Source organism: Chlorocebus sabaeus, chromosome 24 (genome assembly GCF_047675955.1).
Source record: "Chlorocebus sabaeus isolate Y175 chromosome 24, mChlSab1.0.hap1, whole genome shotgun sequence".
In the NCBI taxonomy this organism is placed as follows: Eukaryota; Metazoa; Chordata; class Mammalia; order Primates; family Cercopithecidae; genus Chlorocebus; species Chlorocebus sabaeus.
The window spans coordinates 12,472,637-12,490,752 of NC_132927.1; the positions used below are offsets into that span (position 1 = coordinate 12,472,637).

General features: G+C 40.3%; 1 long non-coding RNA gene and 1 pseudogene across 1 annotated transcript in view; one reads left to right on the forward strand and one right to left on the reverse strand.

Moving 5' to 3' along the window:
* LOC103228831 (uncharacterized) overlaps positions 1–17,813 on the forward strand; it is a 77,772-nt gene extending 59,959 nt beyond the window's left edge. Inside the window, exons 3-5 of the long non-coding RNA XR_005235333.2 lie at positions 9,904–10,037; positions 11,443–11,600; positions 16,621–17,813. This is a non-coding gene — a long non-coding RNA (uncharacterized lncRNA). The remainder of the gene's footprint in view (positions 1–9,903; positions 10,038–11,442; positions 11,601–16,620) is intronic.
* Positions 377–1,294, reverse strand: LOC140710108 (interleukin enhancer-binding factor 2 homolog pseudogene; annotated as a pseudogene).
* Positions 17,814–18,116: the final 303 nt, after the last annotated feature.

The following is an 18,116-nucleotide window of genomic DNA, read 5'->3' on the forward strand; positions in this document are numbered from 1 at the left end:
ATTTGTAGATCTTCAAAGCAGTATTTGCTCTCAGGTTATCTCCTTTTATATTTATTATTTATATATGCCCTACTAGGAAGTATTTACATTGTTTTTCTTAGAAAAAGATTTCCAGACACTAACAGCTCACAACATTTCAACAGCAAAGTTATTAGTTGAGGGAGGGGTTTTCAGGAGCTGGGGATTCTAGAGTATGAGGAAGAAATGTTGGTATCTCATTTCATTACAGATGGACGGCATAGGTCACAAATGGGAGACCCTGGCTGCTAAGCCAATATCAAAACCCACTGGACTGACACTTCCTTCTACAGGGTTTATTTTCCTTCCTGTTGTCTTCCTGACCCATGAAAATGCCTGCCACCATGTGGGAGCTAGCTTAGGCTCCGGTCTTCCCCCTTGGGTAGGAAAGGGAGTGAAGGGAAGGCCACTTCTGAGTTTCCATGCTTTCCTCTTTCTCTCCTTGAGGTGGTTCTTCTGTCTTCTTTTCTTCTCTCCTTCCTGTTTCTCTGGCAGTTTCTCTTAAGCCTTTTCTGAAGGTGTTACTATCACTTCATCCCAGGTAGATATTTCAGAAGCAAGATGGCTGGCATCACCCTCCTGGCCAAGGATCTTCCTAAAGCCACCATGTGAGAGGATTCGGACCAGAGTCGGAGCCGTGTGGCAGACCACGTCCTGCAGTGTGCAGACCATGTCCTGCAGATTGTGTGTACTCTCACAGGGGTCAGTGATACCCACTGACCCTGTCAGGAACGGTTCTTCAGCCAGAATCTGCAAGCAATGCTCATATGCAACAGGGCCAAAGGCTGTCTGGTGAGGTTGTTCATCACAGCAGAATGACACAGTAGCTCAAGGATCCAGAATGTGAGTGGCTCAAAGTCAGGAAAACGAATCCTCAAGTCCTTGAGTAGTCTGATGAGAACTTTATGGACTGAGAGGCATTTCTCTCAATCCAGCAGGCAGGTGGGATGGCTGCCAAGGCATTCTGCAACACCTTGCTCTCCAAATAGACTTTGGGGTCCGGTTTTCCAAGATGGAGTGACACTGTTGTAGTGAGAATTTTCACTGGAGATTTTAAGGCAGTTTTGTTGGTCAGCACAGTCAAAACTTCAGCAGGATCTTGTACTGTGAGGCTTTCCACAGCTTTGTTCCCCAGGGCAGTAACAGCTTCCAGTGTTGGCAGAGTCTTTAGTATTACCACCGGGGCAGCTGCATTGTGGCCTGTAGCCATCGTTCTCTCTTTGTATGATCCCACCTGTCAGACTTCTTGAATTTGCACTTCAAATTAGAGCCACAATCAAATATCAGTCACGTTGTTTATTCTTATCACCAGAGAAAAGACAAGAGTCCTGTTCAGCAGAGTCGGGAGCCAGGTACTGATTTCTCTTCAGCAAGGCCTCACTGAAGGACATTTCATCAGGTGCTGGCTTAACCCGGGGGGAAGGCCATTTCACACAGAAATCAAATAGGATATGTGGCACAAAGAGCCCGAACCCTCCTCCTGGGCCTCTTCTGGAACCAAAGCGCCCACCATGACCCTGTCCTCTGTCATCTCTCATGGCACCTTAAAATCCCCCACACTGGAGTCTGCACCAACCACCTCTTTCCTCTCAGATACCTCGTTTTAAATCATGGTAGGTTTAAACTTTATAAGCCTTTAGCATTACACATTCCATTGTTTATCTTTCATTCTCTAGCATTTATGAAGGTAGAATGTTCCTCTCCAAATCGTAATATGATGATGAAATAGCAGAAAAGATCTCACTTTTCTCCCCTTGGAAGAAATATGGAATTCAGAAATACAATCTAAAATCTGTCCTCAGCTCAGCCGTTCCTGACTCAGTGTTACAGTTGTCCAGAGAGGACAAATTGCCTTTAGAGCTGAGAGGGACTATCACAAGATTCTCTAGTTATTCCTGTAACTAGAATGCATTAGCCTTAGAAGATGTGTTTGTATACTGGGTGAAGGACCCTAGTTTGAATGAATGAATGAATAAGTGAGGAATCTAAAAGGCCATTGGGAGGCTTAAAGAATGGCAGCTCCTTCTTTTCTTGCTCTGTTGTGAGTCATCATTGGGAAAATAAGCAGCCTTCACTTTAGTAGAGAGGAAGGCAGCATCCTCAGTGGAAATCCTGCCACGCAGATGGAGTTAGTGTTCTGGGAAAAGGCTGAGAGTTCAGCGGAGTTTATTAACTTGGGAGTTGGAATTCTAGAAGAGCAGCTATGGGAAGATTATTTGCTAAGGAAGTACATAGAACCAAATTGGAGTGAGTGTGTGGGAGGGGTGGGATGACTAGAGGGGCTTATACTTTGGTAGCTCAGGAAGACCTGGATGAAATGCAAGGTCAGATGAGATGGGCTCAAGCTTCCATTGTGAAGTTGTTTCCATTCTGCAGCTTCAGGGGTATGTGTGATCTCGTCATCTTTCCTCTGTCCTATAATCTCTCCACAAGGCATGTCCTCCATAGAGCCCAGCACATAGTGGGTGTTCAACACAAATTTATGGATAGTATGAATTCATTAAGAAGCATACAGACAGGAAATGCAGGATACAGGCTTAGGTCTTCATTGCTCCTAATTGCTAGACTTTCTGTGTTTCCAAATTATTTTTGTTAAATTAGTTCAAATACTTGCAGTGCTTTCCTGTGGAAGATGGATTCAGCCAGTTCAAAACTACCTCTAAGGGCAGAACTGAGGACACTGGTAGAAGTTAGTGAGAAGTAGATTTTGGCTTAAAATTTTCTAATAACTAAAGTTAGGAATTAAAAAGGTACTGTTTTTTAAAAAAGTAGTGAGCCTCCTAACACAGGACGTATGCAAGTAAAACACTGAATGTCTATGTCTTGGGGATGTTTTAGAGAGGATCCCTTCCACCACCAAGAGTTTCGTATTGTTTCTGATACTGTGTTAAGTGATGGTCTAATATGATAAAATACAAGTAATCTATTTTGGAAAGGATACATAGATACAATTATTGAAAAGCACAACAGAGAAAAAGATTGCATCTATATTATTGTTATATAACCATATGCCAATATGTCTAGTATATAATATTAGAAAATGTGTCAGGGTGTAATAAGTAACTGTTTAGAATGCCCTATGCAGAATGTAGGAGCAAATCTGAATTAAAAAGGCAGAAACTGAAGAGGACTGGAGTCATTAGGGAAGGCTTCATGGGCCAGCTGGTTCTGTATCAGGGCCTTCGAAAAGGTTAGAATGAGGACAGGCAAAGGGGAAGTCCCTCCAGGGAGGCCTGTGCAGGAGTGTCAGTGGGAGGAGGTGTTGGGAGGAGGCAGGATGATTGGGCTCACTCAGGCTCTCTGTACGTATGTGCTTTGCACAGAGAAGATGGGAGCAATCAGTGGTCATTTGAAGGAATGACACACATTTAAGTCCCTGTTGTCTGAAATCCTGCAGTATCCTGCCTTCCACTGGCCTGCGAGCTGAGAGACCTGGGAGTCCCAGCTGGGTTCCTAACTAGCTGTTTGGTCAGACACATCACTTAACTACCCTGAGCCTTATTTTTCTCAATTATAAGCCAAGACAGTCGGTTAAATCAGTGCTGCTTAAACTTGAATGTGCAAATGGAGAGACTGTTAAAATGTAGCTCTGATTTCATGGGTTGGGGTAGGGCTTGAGATTCAGCATTGCTAACAGGCTCCCAGGCGATGGGCAGATCGCCCTTTGAATAGTAAGGGGTTGTATGACTTAGGTACTTCCGTGATATGAACACTCTACAAACTAGTTTTAATTATGGTCTCATACTTTTTTTTTCATAGTTGCTTTCTTATTAGGTAATACGATTGAGAAGTATCTAGCACAGAGCTTAGTCCACAGTGGGTACTCAGTAACATTTGTTTATTAACGTAAAGTTTCTCCCTTGGATACTGTGCTTACCTTAGAAATGCAGTTGTTTTTGTTCAGTCCTGCGTTTCAGACATGTAGTGCAGGTTCAGCAAATCTAATGAAACTCAAAGAAAAATCTCGGTGCTTTTTAGATCTCTTCTCTTGTCTCAGGACTCCTGTTTCTTCCAGTAGGAAAGGAAGTAATGCGCTGTCTAAATATCTGATTGTTGTGTTGCTTTAGGGAAAAACAATTAGACTGCCTTGCCATTTGCCAAGTAGATGGAATGAAGGTTTCACTCCATTAACACTCATTCCATGAGTCATTCTAAATTCCTGACAGTATGCCAATAAACCCCAGTTAATTCACCAAAATTGCCACTGGTAGCATTTTGCCTCTGCAGGTAATCAGCAGCACTGTAATCACTTACTCCACAAAGGTAATGAGGTTGTATGGTTTTTATTTATGCTACCAATTTGTTTTAATATTGTTATTGTTCCTTTTATAGTAAGGCAGATTGGTCTCTGTCTTAAAGGACTGAGAAAGAAGGGATATTAAGGTTCCCAAACTGAATGTAGGTATTAATATTGAAAATAGTGTTATTGTTTTTTGGACTGAAAGTAGTAATTTAGAAGTGTTCTAAAGAGGTTGTATTGATTGAATATATACTTATTTGATTCTTCAAGATTTTTATCAGACTCCAGTTGGCTTCTAACAAAAGGTTTATAAAGATAATGAAATTCCTTCCAGTTCTAAAACACTATAACCTCATGAAATATGACCAAGAGTAATGTATACACAGGACAATTTATACCTGGAAAATGAAGTCTACCAAGTTGTTCCTGAGGTTTTTGCTTGCCACCAAATATAAGACAATATCATTGAAAAGAAAGAAGGAAAATACAGATACAAAGGTCTGTCCTTCAAGGTAATCTAATAATTCAGTAATAAAAATCTGTCACACAAATTTGGTATGAAATCTCGGCAAATTAGAGAAATCCATTACAACAATCAATCTAATAGAATATCAACATAGCACTGAATTTGTTTTGTAAAGAAATATGCTGTCTGTACCCAAGCCATATTTAAGGATTATTCCATTGTTTATTTGGGTTGAGAAAAACTAATTTGAGTTACTAGATGTTAGATAAGTGTCAGAAGTCCTTATTTAACTCATTTAGGCAAAAGGGATATTTAATGGAAGGGTCTTGGGGTAGTTGACATGACTGAAAGAAGAGTAGGACGACCAAGTCACCAGTGGAGCAGGAAGGAATGCAGCGGGGCCTCAGGAACCCTCGAACCAGGAACCAGCTTGTCAGGACTTTGTCTCTCTTTTTGGTTTCTACTTCTCCTGGTGCTGGCTCTATTTTCTCCCACTGCAGACCAGGTTTGTCCACTTGGCAGTTAATGGGGTTGTTGACACCTTACATGGGAGTTCCCCTTTTACAGCTTCTTCTATCAGAGAGACAGACTGACTCTCCCAGATCCATTTTTTTAAAAAAGTTAGGGGAGAACTCTGGTTGGCTGGGTCAGGTGGCTGCTCAGCCTTGGTTGCCAGCTGTGACTAAGAAGGTCAGGATCATATAAGAACATGCCACATTTTCCTGTAAGCATGTGGTTGGAGTTGGGAAGGGGGAAATTAATTCCATCATGAGGGAGGAATACATTTGCTAAAAGATGGAGGCCCGTGGCTGGGCAAGGACTCTCAGTGTGTTGGTCCATAAAATAGTTTGGAGTAGCACCCTATCCTTGCTTTAATTCTCCCTTCCCCTCTATTGGTTATAGCAGGTTGGGACTTCTATGCTAGATGTTCTATAGTCCCATCATGTAAGCTGCGGGGGTCTTGCACTGTCTACTTCTTGGAAAACAAAACTGCCAGTGTTTCCTGGGCCCCACACTTGTCTATGTGGTGGGTCTATTACTGCTTTTGTAATCGATTAGCCTGAGTTACAGAAGAGGGAAAGGATAGGCTGACAGATGGTATTTGCAGTAGGTGCAGAAGAAGATTTGAGTGTCTCCTAATACAAGTCCCTTTCCTACTCCTCCCTCCTGTCTGCCCCCACCAGCCAAAGAACATGTGTGGTCCTCACAAGTAGACTGTAAGCCACCCAGGAGGCAAGAACAATAGCATGCATGCCTTTAAATCCTGGGAATCTCTGAATACGGTTCTTACACAGCATGAAAGTGTAACACATATTTGTAGATTTTATGTTAAACCAAGTTTAACCTGTGTAAAAATGTAAGAGATGTAGCTGAGTTACATTGTGATTTTTAAAGTTCCTCCAATGTGAGCATTTTGCATGCAGTATGCACATCGCTATTGTTTCCAAGTGTAAATAAGAGGGCAGAGTCCTATTTATTGATAATTCTATTATAGATCTATAATAGTTATAGATGTATGATACTCTTATTAAAGACACAGCTACAGCAGTTTTAATTATTCACCCATAATGAATGAACCTGGTCCCTGTTTAAGAAATGCAAGATTTGTATGATTCAAGCATATTCTCTCTTACAGACAGACACTAATGAGTCCTATGAAGGTAATAGACTCTTATCATTGAACCAGAGCCTGAACAAATGTGTTCATTAGTCTTACTTGTCTTCTGATGATAGATAAGTTGAATCTTGAGCTGGACACATGTCCAGATTTGAACTTCTTTAAAACATAGGGGTTATATTTTAACAGAAAACTTTATAATCAGTAGATTGTTATCATTTGTTGTAGAAAAGAATTTGCTTCTGATGCTTATCATGAAGATTCTCATGGATACTTTGCATTTCTTCCTAAATGGGAATCTTTTTATTATATTTTCCTGATTTTAGAATTAATACATTCTCTTTGTAGGAAATTTAAACAATTCAGAGGTGAATATTAAATTTAATTCAAAACTCCCATAATAATATTCCTCAAAAGAATCACTGTTAACATTTTGATGCATATTTATTTATATGATTTAACAAGCCCTTGTACAGCAATTTGTACACGCTAAGCTCTTGTCCATCCACTTTACAATTGTGCTTCATTTACTCCTCTTGACAACCCTATGAGGTAGGTATTATTATTTCCCTATTTACAGAGAAGGAATTGGAGTCTCAGAGGCTTTAATAACTTGCACAAAAGTACATGGTTATAAGCGGCAAAGTTGGGATTCCAACGCAGACCCTCTGACTCCGGAGTCCCTGCTCTTAGTTATATACCAGGCCTCTATGCATCCTCCCATATCTCCATGACTAAAATTAAAAAAAATATATCCCATGTTTCCAAGTTGACCTGCCTCCTGCAGTCAATTTTTCCTTTAATAGCCTCTTAAAATGGGTGAAGACCCCATCCACGGAAAGTGGGAAGTCCACTGTGCCTTTTCCCCAGTATTTCTGTGGATTCCCAGCGGTGTTATGTTCTGGGACATTCTTCTGAATCCCACTCCCTCATAGCATCTTGTCCATGCGTTTGCCATCTTGTTTCTTTGTCTCTGGACACCTCCTCAATGTACCAGTAACATAGATAAGGTGGTTATATGTAGAGAACTTTTCCTGAAGATCTGAGGATAAGGAAGATAATTAAAATTAGGAAAAAAATTAACACAATGTTTGAAATGATTGTTCTTAGACCCTGAGGGAAAATTAAAATGTCAAAAATTTAAAAATAGTTCCTCTTTGGACACATTCCAACGTCCAATATTACTTTCCTATCTTGTGAGCTGTTTTCTCTCTGACTCCTTCTCTCAATTACGTTTTTCCTTGTTTAATATTCTTAACCCCCACCCCTCCACTTTTTTTGAGGCAGAGTCTCCCTCTCTTGCCCAGGCTGGAGTTCAGTGGTGCAGTCTCAGCTCACTGCAACCCCCGTGTCCAGGTTCAAGCGATTCTACTGCCTCAGCCTCCCAAGTAGCTAGAATTACAGGTACCTGCCACTACTCCTGGCTTATTTTTGTAGTTTTAGTATAGGGGGTTTTGATATGTTGGCCAGGCTGGCCTTGAACTCTTGGCCTGAAGTGATCCGCCCTCCTTGGCCTCCCAAAGTACTGGGATTACAGTAGTGAGCCACCATACTCAGTCCCCTTTTTACCTATGTTATCACCTCCAAACCCCAGTCCTTTCTTTCTGTATTATGCAAAATGACTTAGCTCTACTTCTAAATTTTAAAATCTGTTGTTTTTCCAGTGGTTCTCAATTGGTGGGTGGTGGTGTACGTATGAGTTTACCTTTCAGAGGATATTTTTGTTGTGATAACAAAGAATTATTCAGCTCTAAATGTCAACAGCACTGAGGGTGAAAAACCTCAATCTATAAAAACTGTTTATTTTGCTTTTGGGAACTGTTTTCCTTTACTTGAATGGTGTAATTTTGGGGGAGCCAAAATTACCTAGTAGTCATAGTATATACTATGTACCATATACATAGTGCCTACATAATACCTACAGAGTAAGCCACAGTACCTACTCTCTGACTCTTACAGTGAGCACCCACAAGGCTGGGTCCAATTTTGGGGGACTAGGTACGGACATTTGGATCAAGTTGGACCAATCCTCACCTGGGTTGTATTCTACAGATGCCTTCCTGCATGTGTGGAGGGAGGGAATTGACAGGGATATTCATTGCAACACCATTTGTGACAGCAAAAGCTCAGTGACAACCCAAGTGCTCATCAATAGGTGACTGATTAAATTACAGTAAAGCCGTACAAAGAAATACTATCATGGTAGTTTGTACCAGTACCAGGTTAACTGGGTAAAACTTAGAACTATGTTTCCCAGAATCCTTTCCTGTAGGATTCTAAGTGAGAATTGGCCAAAAGAGGAATTAGTGGGACATCTGCAAGATGGAAGTGAACAGCACCTGTTACTCTCTTAAAGGCATGGAGATTGGATGGGAGACAGACTCAGAGAGGCTGGTGGTTGCTGGCAAGCCCTCACTTTTCTTTGCCCCATGTTCAACTTCTCCTCCTGACTGGCACCTTGCTAGAGACTCACAGAGGAAACAGCTTCCCATAGATTCCCCCCAGCTTCCCCTTTGTTGAACCGCTTTGTGGCCTGAAGTACTGTAGGGGCTTCTCATATTGACTAGCAACTCTTCAGAAATGTCAAATTCTCCCTCCCAGATCTTTACTTCTTCAGCTCCCCCAACACTTGTACAAGGTCTCATTTCTATACTATCTCTCTCAGCCCATAACTTTAAGTGGTTTTGCCTCCCTGATAAACTCCGGCTGATACAACTACATGACCTTAAAAAATAATGTGGCAGCTCCATATACCAATATAAACTCATCTCCTAGATAAAAGGGAAAAGAGCAAGCTGCTAAACTGATGAAAAATGTTACAGATAAAGCTAGAGTCCCCTTTGACCAATACCTCTAATCCTGGTCCCCATTTCTTTCTCCCAGAGATTAATACTATTATTAGTTCTCAGTCAATTCTTATGGTCTGAGGAAGAGTCCTTAGCAAATTGTAACTCCTGTAGGAGACATTTTGCTAAGATTCTTTTATTAACATATATATAAGTAACGTACAATAAAATGCACAGATTTTAAGTGCTCACATTTTTGATAATTATATATACTTGTGTAATATCACCCCTTAAAAAGATATGGAACATTTCCACCCTCTGCCATTTTCCTTGTGCAATTTTCTAGTAAATTACCCTAATTCTGCAACCATGATTTCATTTCTAGCTCCATAGATTCATTTACCTGTATTTGGCTTTCATAGGAATGGAATTATACAATGAGTACTCTTATGAGTCTGGCTTCTTTCATTCAGCATAATGTTTTTGAGATTTGTCCATGTTGTTTTATGTATTAGTAGTTCATACTTTTTATGCTTGAATAATATTCCATTGTATGAATCTACTTTCCTGTTGATGGACATTTAAGTTGTTTCCAGTTTGAGGCTATTATAAATTCCTGTAAGTTTTTAAATATAGCAAAGAGATTGCTGAGATTATGATTATTAGTATTTTAAAGATTGTGCAATCTCTACTTTAATTTTGCTAGAGAACTTTACTTCCTTCTACAAAAAAATCACAAATTAGGTACAAAGTTATGATTTCTGTTTTTTTTCAGAGCCTTTCCCATAGTTGTGGGAAAGAAGATGGATAAAGTTATTGTTAATCTACGATGAAGGAATGATGCCAAGTTTTTCAAGGCTTCCAGAGTCACGGGAGGAGTCACTTGGCAGATCCAGTAGCAGAAGCCAGGTACCAGTTGGAAGACCACAATGTGTTTGTTCAGACCTGTAGGCCTCCCGGATCCTTAGCAAAAGACCACAAAGACAAGTGTTGAATGCAGCTTTTAAAAGTATGGAAGAGACAGTAAGACAATTCTAAGCGTGGACTAGAATATAATTTAAGGTTTCTGTGACACGGTGATAGAACTCTTTCCTAGAATTATGAGAGCTGAACTAATGGCTCCCAGATAATTGAAGCATAATAATTAATCTAGAAAAGTGGCCTCTTCTTTTCTGTGGTTGAACCTAAGTGTAGTTTTTACTTTTAGCTAAAACTAGGTCAGTTAAGACCATTGGTGTGTGGTATTTATTGGGAATTTAAAATAAAAATATTTTTGTTCTTTTATAAAATTTAAATATAAATAGATTGTTTTCCGTATAGTATCTAGTGTTAATTAATTGGGCTGACACAATTAATGGCATCAGGAACACATAATTTTGTTTATTATACTAAGAAATTATTCAATTACATAATTGTTTTAATAGGTTAGGTGATCTTATAGATTTTTTATCTGTTTTTGCAACAGCTCTATTCTGATTTCTTTGTGAGAAATCTTTTAATGTTTCAAAAATTTTGAGATAGACTTTTGTTAAATTAATCTCATGAAAAATAGTATATATTTTTCAGTAACTGGGGATTTTCATAAAAGCCATTGAAGATATAATATTAAAAGGTCTGCTGTTAAGATAGCTGTTGTCATAAAAATCTGTTGATGAATTTTGAATTTTGACTATTAACTGTCCGTGCTAATCAGATATTCAGAGAACAATAAGCAGCCTTTGCTGAATTCATTTTTAAGGAAGTCTCAGTTAATATAACTGATTCTTTTTAAATCTCCTCCTAAAAGAAGGTATTTCTTTGAAATATGCTCTTGCTCAAAGTTTAAGATCTGCAACAACTTGTTATGCTCTCAGAGTCTAGTCTTGAGCAATTTAATATCATTGTGACAGGTATTTATTTACCATTGAAGTAAGAATCATTATTTGCTGACACTTTGTGATTTCAAGTAGTCCTATTAGATGTGATAGGAATGAATTAACTGAATTTTAGCATGATGCTCATAACTTTATTTCCCCCGCAGAGGCAGCAAAGCAGTCTTCTTGCATGCTACACATCTGATTTTTCTCTTCCCAATGCTGTTTTTTTCAGTTCGTGCTTCATTAGTAAAAATATGGGTCTTAATTTAAAACACACTCAATTCTGAACCCAGAATATTCCGTTAAGTAGATATATTTGAATAGGTCAGTTCTCTTGAAGGATAGTTTTCACCCAAATGCAGTGTCTGTTTAGTATTTTTGTACCACAGAAAAATATGTTTTGAATGTTGTTATTTACCTGTAAGTTCTTTACCCTTAGTTTTTTGCTCTGTCTGCAGGTTAAGTGACCAGCCTAAGGCAAGAGCCAGATTTGGAGCTTGGAATATGATAGTCCTTAGGGTGCTTTATTCCCTGAGACAATCCACACTTCTACCTCAGTAAAGGAATCAATTGAGGGCTCAGCTTTTCCTCTGCAAGAAACCTGCTCTCTGGGACAGTAAGTCACGCCCCCTGTGAAAACATCTAAAAAACCAATTCATCTTTGTTATTGCTTCATGACATCCTAAGAGTACAGAGTGATAGCCTGTTCGTGAGGAAAGTCAACTGAAGGCAGGCTGCTGTGTAATGCCATGGATCTGATTTTCAGTGGACCACTCTGTATTAATCATGTCATTATACAGAGACCGTAAGGCATGAATGACATTGCATGTGTGAAAAAAAAATACAAGTTTTGTGATTTGGCTGAATGGAAAAGTGCCGTGTCCAGCATCACAATATCTTTTCTGACCTCAGCTGAATATTGCAGTCTAAATCACCACACAGTTCAGGTCTTATTTACATATGGTAGCATCTGATACTGTTCATTTACTGTTTGGGTGTTAGTCTTGCCTCTCCCAGAACATATTGAACTATTTGTGTTGGGGGAGCAAATCATATCATTAGTATCCCTTAGTACATCTGCTATGGTCTGAATGTTTGTGTCTCCTTCCCTACAAATTTTTATGTGGAAATTCTATCCCTCAAGGTGATAATATTAGGAGGTAGGGCCTTTTGGGAGGTTATTGGGTTGTGAGGGTAGAATCCTTGTGAATGGGATTAGCAATCTTGTACAATAGACCCAAGGGAACTCATTCATCCCTTCCACCATGTGAGGACGTGGTGAGAATGTGCTATCTATGAACCAGGAAGCAGACCATCAGCAGACACTGAATCTGCCAGTCCCTTGACCTTGGACATCCCAGCCTCCAGAACTGTGAGAAATTCCTGTTGTTATAAGCCAGCCCTTTTATAGTATTTTGTGATAGCAGCCTGAATGGACTAAAACAATGTCTAAGACATTTGGCTGATTTACTTGTTGACTAAAAGAACTTTTTTCAAGGATATGGTGCATAATTATATAAATGTCCTTTATTGCCAGCCATACTGACTGTACAACTTATGAAGTATCATTCCGTGATGATTAAGAGCTTGGGTTCTAGAATCTGACTGTAATGTTTCTTCTACTTGCTATCTTTGGAATCTAAGACACATTCCTTAACCTCTTTGGGTCTTAGTTTCCTCATCTGTAAATAATAATAATGGTTACTACCCATAGTGTTGTTATGAATTTTAGATGAGTTACTATTAGTAAAGCAGAGAACAGTGTCTGGCTCATAAGAAGGGCTTGCTATTGCTATTTTAAGAAATAGTTAAGCCTGTAGGGTCTTGACATCCAGGTTGGCTATAGTTTGTGGGTTCAGGAAACCTGAAGATTCTATTCACAGCTGGCCTAGGACCTCTGTGAAAAGTTTTGAATTATGACTCCAGAGCTGGCTCTGGAAAGTTCCCAATTGGTCAGATGAGTACACTTGAGAAATGGAATTGAGTATGAATATAGCCATTTGCGAGAATTTTGGCCTGAGGCTAAGATGAGTTAAATTGATTGACTCAGAAGTCATGGCAGTAGGCCAGCCCTATGTACCAGAAGTTCTGTTATTTCAGCAAGAAATAGTTAAGGAAAATTCAATCAGAGGATCCTAAGGCCCAGTGAAATTCTGAATTCAAAATCTCTTTCAGCAAAGTCACTTACTATTGTAGTAGGTTCCAGTTAGTTGAAGTGTAGTCAACCCCAGCTTTGGTTAAATCATCATGTGGTTCTGAACCACATGGAGCAAGTGGTAATGGAGAATGTGGTTACTCATCTCCAAAGATGGCACACAGGGAAGCCTCCTTTCCAGCACTCATACTGGTTTGATCTTCTCCCCGTGAATCTAGGATGGTCCTCCCAACTTGCTTTTGCCCCCACACAGTGCTGGGGGTGCAGTGCTATATGACTTCTGAGGCTAGGTCATAAGAAGGCTCACAGATTTTGCCTTTCTTCCTGGAAGGCTCTGGGGGAGGCTAGTCATGAGGCAAAAAGTCCAACTCTCTGGAACAGCCATGCTGTGAGGCAGTGGTGTACCAAGGCTGGGGGCAGTGGGAATGGTCCACTTAAAAGTACAGAGATTAAAGGGATGCATTGTCTATAAAGAATTTAAAAAGTATGCTAAAACCAACTAAAAGTTGGTCTTCCTTTTATTATCAGCATGCACAAGCAATTCTTAACAAGGCTCGGTGATAACATATCCCTTCCCATGATTGGATCAGTCCCATAGCCTCTTCCACCCACCCTGCCTCCTGCAAGCCAGTGCTGTGAAGCCCAAGCTAGCCCTGTGGCAAGGGAGATGTCTGCCCAGTCTCCAGCTGCTCCAGCCATCCCAGCCTAGGCACCAGTCACTTGAGGGAAGAAGCCATCTTGGATGTCCAGCCTAGTCTGGCTTTGAGAAGACTCTAGCTCCTGCTGCCATCTTACTGCAGTTGCATAAAGGATCAAATGTCATAGCCATCCAGCCGAGCCTTGGCAAACTACAGACTGTATGAGGAGTTTTTTTAGGGCACTATGTTTTGGGGGGTAGTTTGTCATGCAGCAATTAATAAACAGAAGAGAGAAGAGGCATGCAAGAAGAAGAGAGCCTCTTCTATCTCTTAAAATAGCAACAAGTATCCTTGGCTGTGTGGGGTCTCTAGATATCAGCTTATCTTGATGTTGACAGAGGCCAAAAATACTAGATTTCACTACCGGATGGAAATTATATCTGTGTAGATGTTGCTAAGCAACAAGATATCAGAAACCTATAAGGAGTGACCATATAATGCAAAGCATTGGGTCAGCCAACTAAGTTCCTCCTGCACTTATTTTTTAGAACCTGCTTATGAAAGAAGCAATGTCCACAATGCGTGGGGGGAGGAAAGTCTCCTGGGACCTTAAAGGAAAGTGTACACTTCATCATAATTTGCAATGATCAGCAAACTAAAAAGTCAACACATAACCTGAAAAATGGTCACTGTTTGTGATTTAAAAGAAGAGTAAGCTTTAGCAATAAATACTAACAGCACTGGGAACTCTGTCTCATCCTCACATCCTTGGAAAAGGCATTTGTAAGTGTGAAAATCCTTTCCCCTTGAAATACCACAAAGCTGTAAATATTTATGAAAACATCCAAATCAGTAGGCAGTAATGTCTTTCTGAGCTTTACAAGGGTATTATCGGGTGGTCAGTGAACCTGAGGGTTTTTTTGGAAGTCAGTGGGACCTAAAAACTTTTCCTTTGACTGGTCAGAGAAGCAGGCTGAGAAAGGGGGAATCTTACTGAGGGTTTTGTGAATAGCCTAGTAGCAGGTGCACGTGAAAACACTAGTGGTCCGAATAAAGTCTGCACCCCTCAACTGTTCCTCACCAGCAATCATTTTAATTATTTCTGCTCAGTGACCTTTCGTTCCCTCCATTTTTCTCTGATAATTAGATTTCTTAAATTACAAAAGGTAGGGGGAGAAATGGTAAGCTCAATAGAAGACAAACAGGAATTGAATGTAAGTATGCAATTATTTTTACTATGTTTTAGCAAAACCTATATGTACCCGCCCCCCCCCAACACATATACATCACTGGGCTTTAGAGTCCTTGCTGAGACGTGGGTTTGAGGGAGATGACCACGCGTGGTGAGTTGCAGAGCCTGCCCTCCGCCTGCCAGCGTTGCTGTGGGGAGCGCACTCTCTGTCGAGCACTGCTCTAGCACACCCACCAAATCCCATGTAAGTGGTCAGAGCACAAATGAGGCTGTCGGTGGGTAGTCCTACCCTATTCATAAGCTCTTTCAGAACAATTTTCATTACTTTTTTTAAATACTGTTTTTGGCAAACACTTGATACTTGAAATAAAAAATGCATGAGTCACCTACTGGGATAGGCACAGTGTGTGGTTCATTGAATTTAGCTAAATTGTGAGTCATCCATCAATAGTCCTCTTGGTGAACATACTTGTAATAATTTCACACATTACAAACAAAAATAGGTATGATTTTCAAGATTCTTGAAGCTGTTTCCCTTGGGGATTCTTTGGATTGTGTTTAGAGTTTTTTGTGTTGCTAGGTGGTGAGAAACTTGTCAGCCTTGTTTTCGGATGGATCCAAGGCTTGTGTCTCTGTGACGTGGTAAAAGAACTTTGGTTTGGGAGGCTCAGGGGCAGAGTATGAAGCTGAGCATCGTGAAGTGGGGGAAACAGGAATTAGTGATTAATATTTGTCCTTGTCAGATCATTGACTTTTAAGATTGATTTTGGCATCTGAAAAATGTTTGGCTCCACTCTCAGAACACAGAGCAGCAAGAATATGCACCTGTGCCCCCCACCCCCTTTTTTTCTGATAGGAGAGAGCTGAGCAGGGTGGTTATGTGTCTGTGCACTACTGCCCTCTGTTGGATGGCACTAGAGTTTCTCTGTACCCACACCCTGGCTGAATGAGCGCTCCTGGTTGACTGGCAGGTGACCCAGGCAAATATGTCAGTATTAGACTAAGACCAATGAAAAAACAATAGTTGGCCTGTATAAGGTAAGAGAGACTTCTCTCTGGTAGAGAAATAAGAGTGTAGACTTTCTGACCTGTTGGGTTCTTGTGTCTATTCTGGTGACTGCCAGGCAAGAGGTTGGCATCTGCTGCTGAATGACAGGACAGACTTTATGATTAAACTGCTAGATCTTTGGCTTTTCAGGAAGTGAAAATAATCACAAGATAAAGTATCCTCACTTGTATTTTTCCCCTTTCATAAGTGCAATAGGGCATAAAAGGGCTTTGGCTTTTGGCTACAACCAGAGGTGAAAGTTTTTATATGGGTATAAAAAGAGAAGTTAAAGCTCTTTGCGAACTATGGCTAAAGTGCCCATGTCAGTAAGATGTATACAGTGACCCAGGACACTGGCTGGGAAGTTTTCTTCGTTTTGGCAGATTCCTCTGCCCTCCTTCACCTTCTCCAAGGTAGTGAGAGTAAGTGTCCAGGCAGGAGCTTTGGGGATCCTGTCCTGCCACTATTGGCTGAGTAACTTGGGAAAGTTGTCTGACTCTTGGACCACATTTTTTTCTCACGTGTAAAATGAGGCATTTGAAATAGATGCTATCTCAGAGTCGTTTCATTTCTGAGATGCAATAAATTATCTTTTGTTCCTAGATGATAATGTAAGCACAAAGAACAAAACTATTTAAAGATCATACACATACCCTCTCAAACACATCATCTGCCTGTGGGAAAGCAACGTGTTCACTGTGATAATTCAGCACCAGGACCTGAGGTGGTGGGAACAGCTTTGCCTGGTTTGCTGCTCTCCAAGGAGCTCCTGTGCCGGCCTCATTGGACAAGCATCCCTGCCCTGCGGCGCAGAGTCTCCAGGACCAGCAGATGGCGCACTTGCACAGTCCACACATTTTCCAGGTTCTCAAGGTAAATGGTACTGATTAACATCCAGAAATAACACCCACTGATGTTTGAACAAATTGCAGCGTTTTCCAGGCCACTAAAACCATGGCACTTTGTGAGCTGGAACATTTGCTAATATTTAAAATGGTTAGAAAGATTGTTAATCTATAATACTTTTGAGTGTTAACAGCCTCTTTCACCCACGCATCAAAAAGCCCTTAATAAATTGGCCTTCTTTTTTCAGGTAGGGAAATTAGGGCAGAGGGTCAATTGGCTAAGATCACAGCAGAGCTAGTCCAAATAATTCAGACCGTACGCCTTGGTGATCTTTTAGAATTGTCTTTCCTCTTGCCCTTCCTTTCTTTAATGCCCACTTCTCTTGGTTGTGGAGAGGAATGTGAGTGTTGACTGGGGATGTGGAAGAGGAATTGACATCTTCTGCACTTTGGGGCATTGCCACCTGCCATGGTCATCATAACTCCTGATCGCCACAACCTATATTCGGAATACCTGTGATCATAAGAACTGGTATTTACTGATTACTTACTTTGAGCCAGGCATTGTTCTAAGCACTTCTCACACATTAATCATTTAATCTTTCCAGCAGCCCATAAAGGAGGCAGAGAGAGTAAGTAAATTACCTAGAATAACAGATCTTTGCATTTCTCTAGGCTATAAAAGCAACAATGGCTTCAATCTATTTTTTAGTGGTAATCACTCTTTCACCCCAGGTATTTCCAGCTAACAGATCATTGACTGATTTTTACTTTAATATTTAAATTGAGAAATTTATTGGAGCTTTGGTGATATCATGTAAGTAAGCCTTGGTTATAGTAGCTTGTAATGCTATTATTAGTGTAGAAGATTTCCTTTCACAACCTTGTGCTTAGAAGGAGTGATTCACTAGAAATGGAAATAAGATGTAAATGAAATGGGAAGCTTGGCAATTTAATCACTCAAGTAATATATATATTTTCAAAGTGCTCACTTAATCCATTAGTCACAAAGCAGCATTAGAGATATGTTGGGTGGTTTCACTCCAACAACGTTTATTTGTTTCAAAAACATACATAGTGCTTACTGCATACCAGGCACAAATATTAGTTCACTTCATTCTCCTCACAACTATGATGAGCCCCTTTTACAGATGAGGAAATCAAGGTAAGAGAGGTAAGAAACGTAGCTAGTAAGTGGCAGATCATGATTTACACCAGCCCCTAGCTTCGGATCCATGCTCATAACTACTAGGT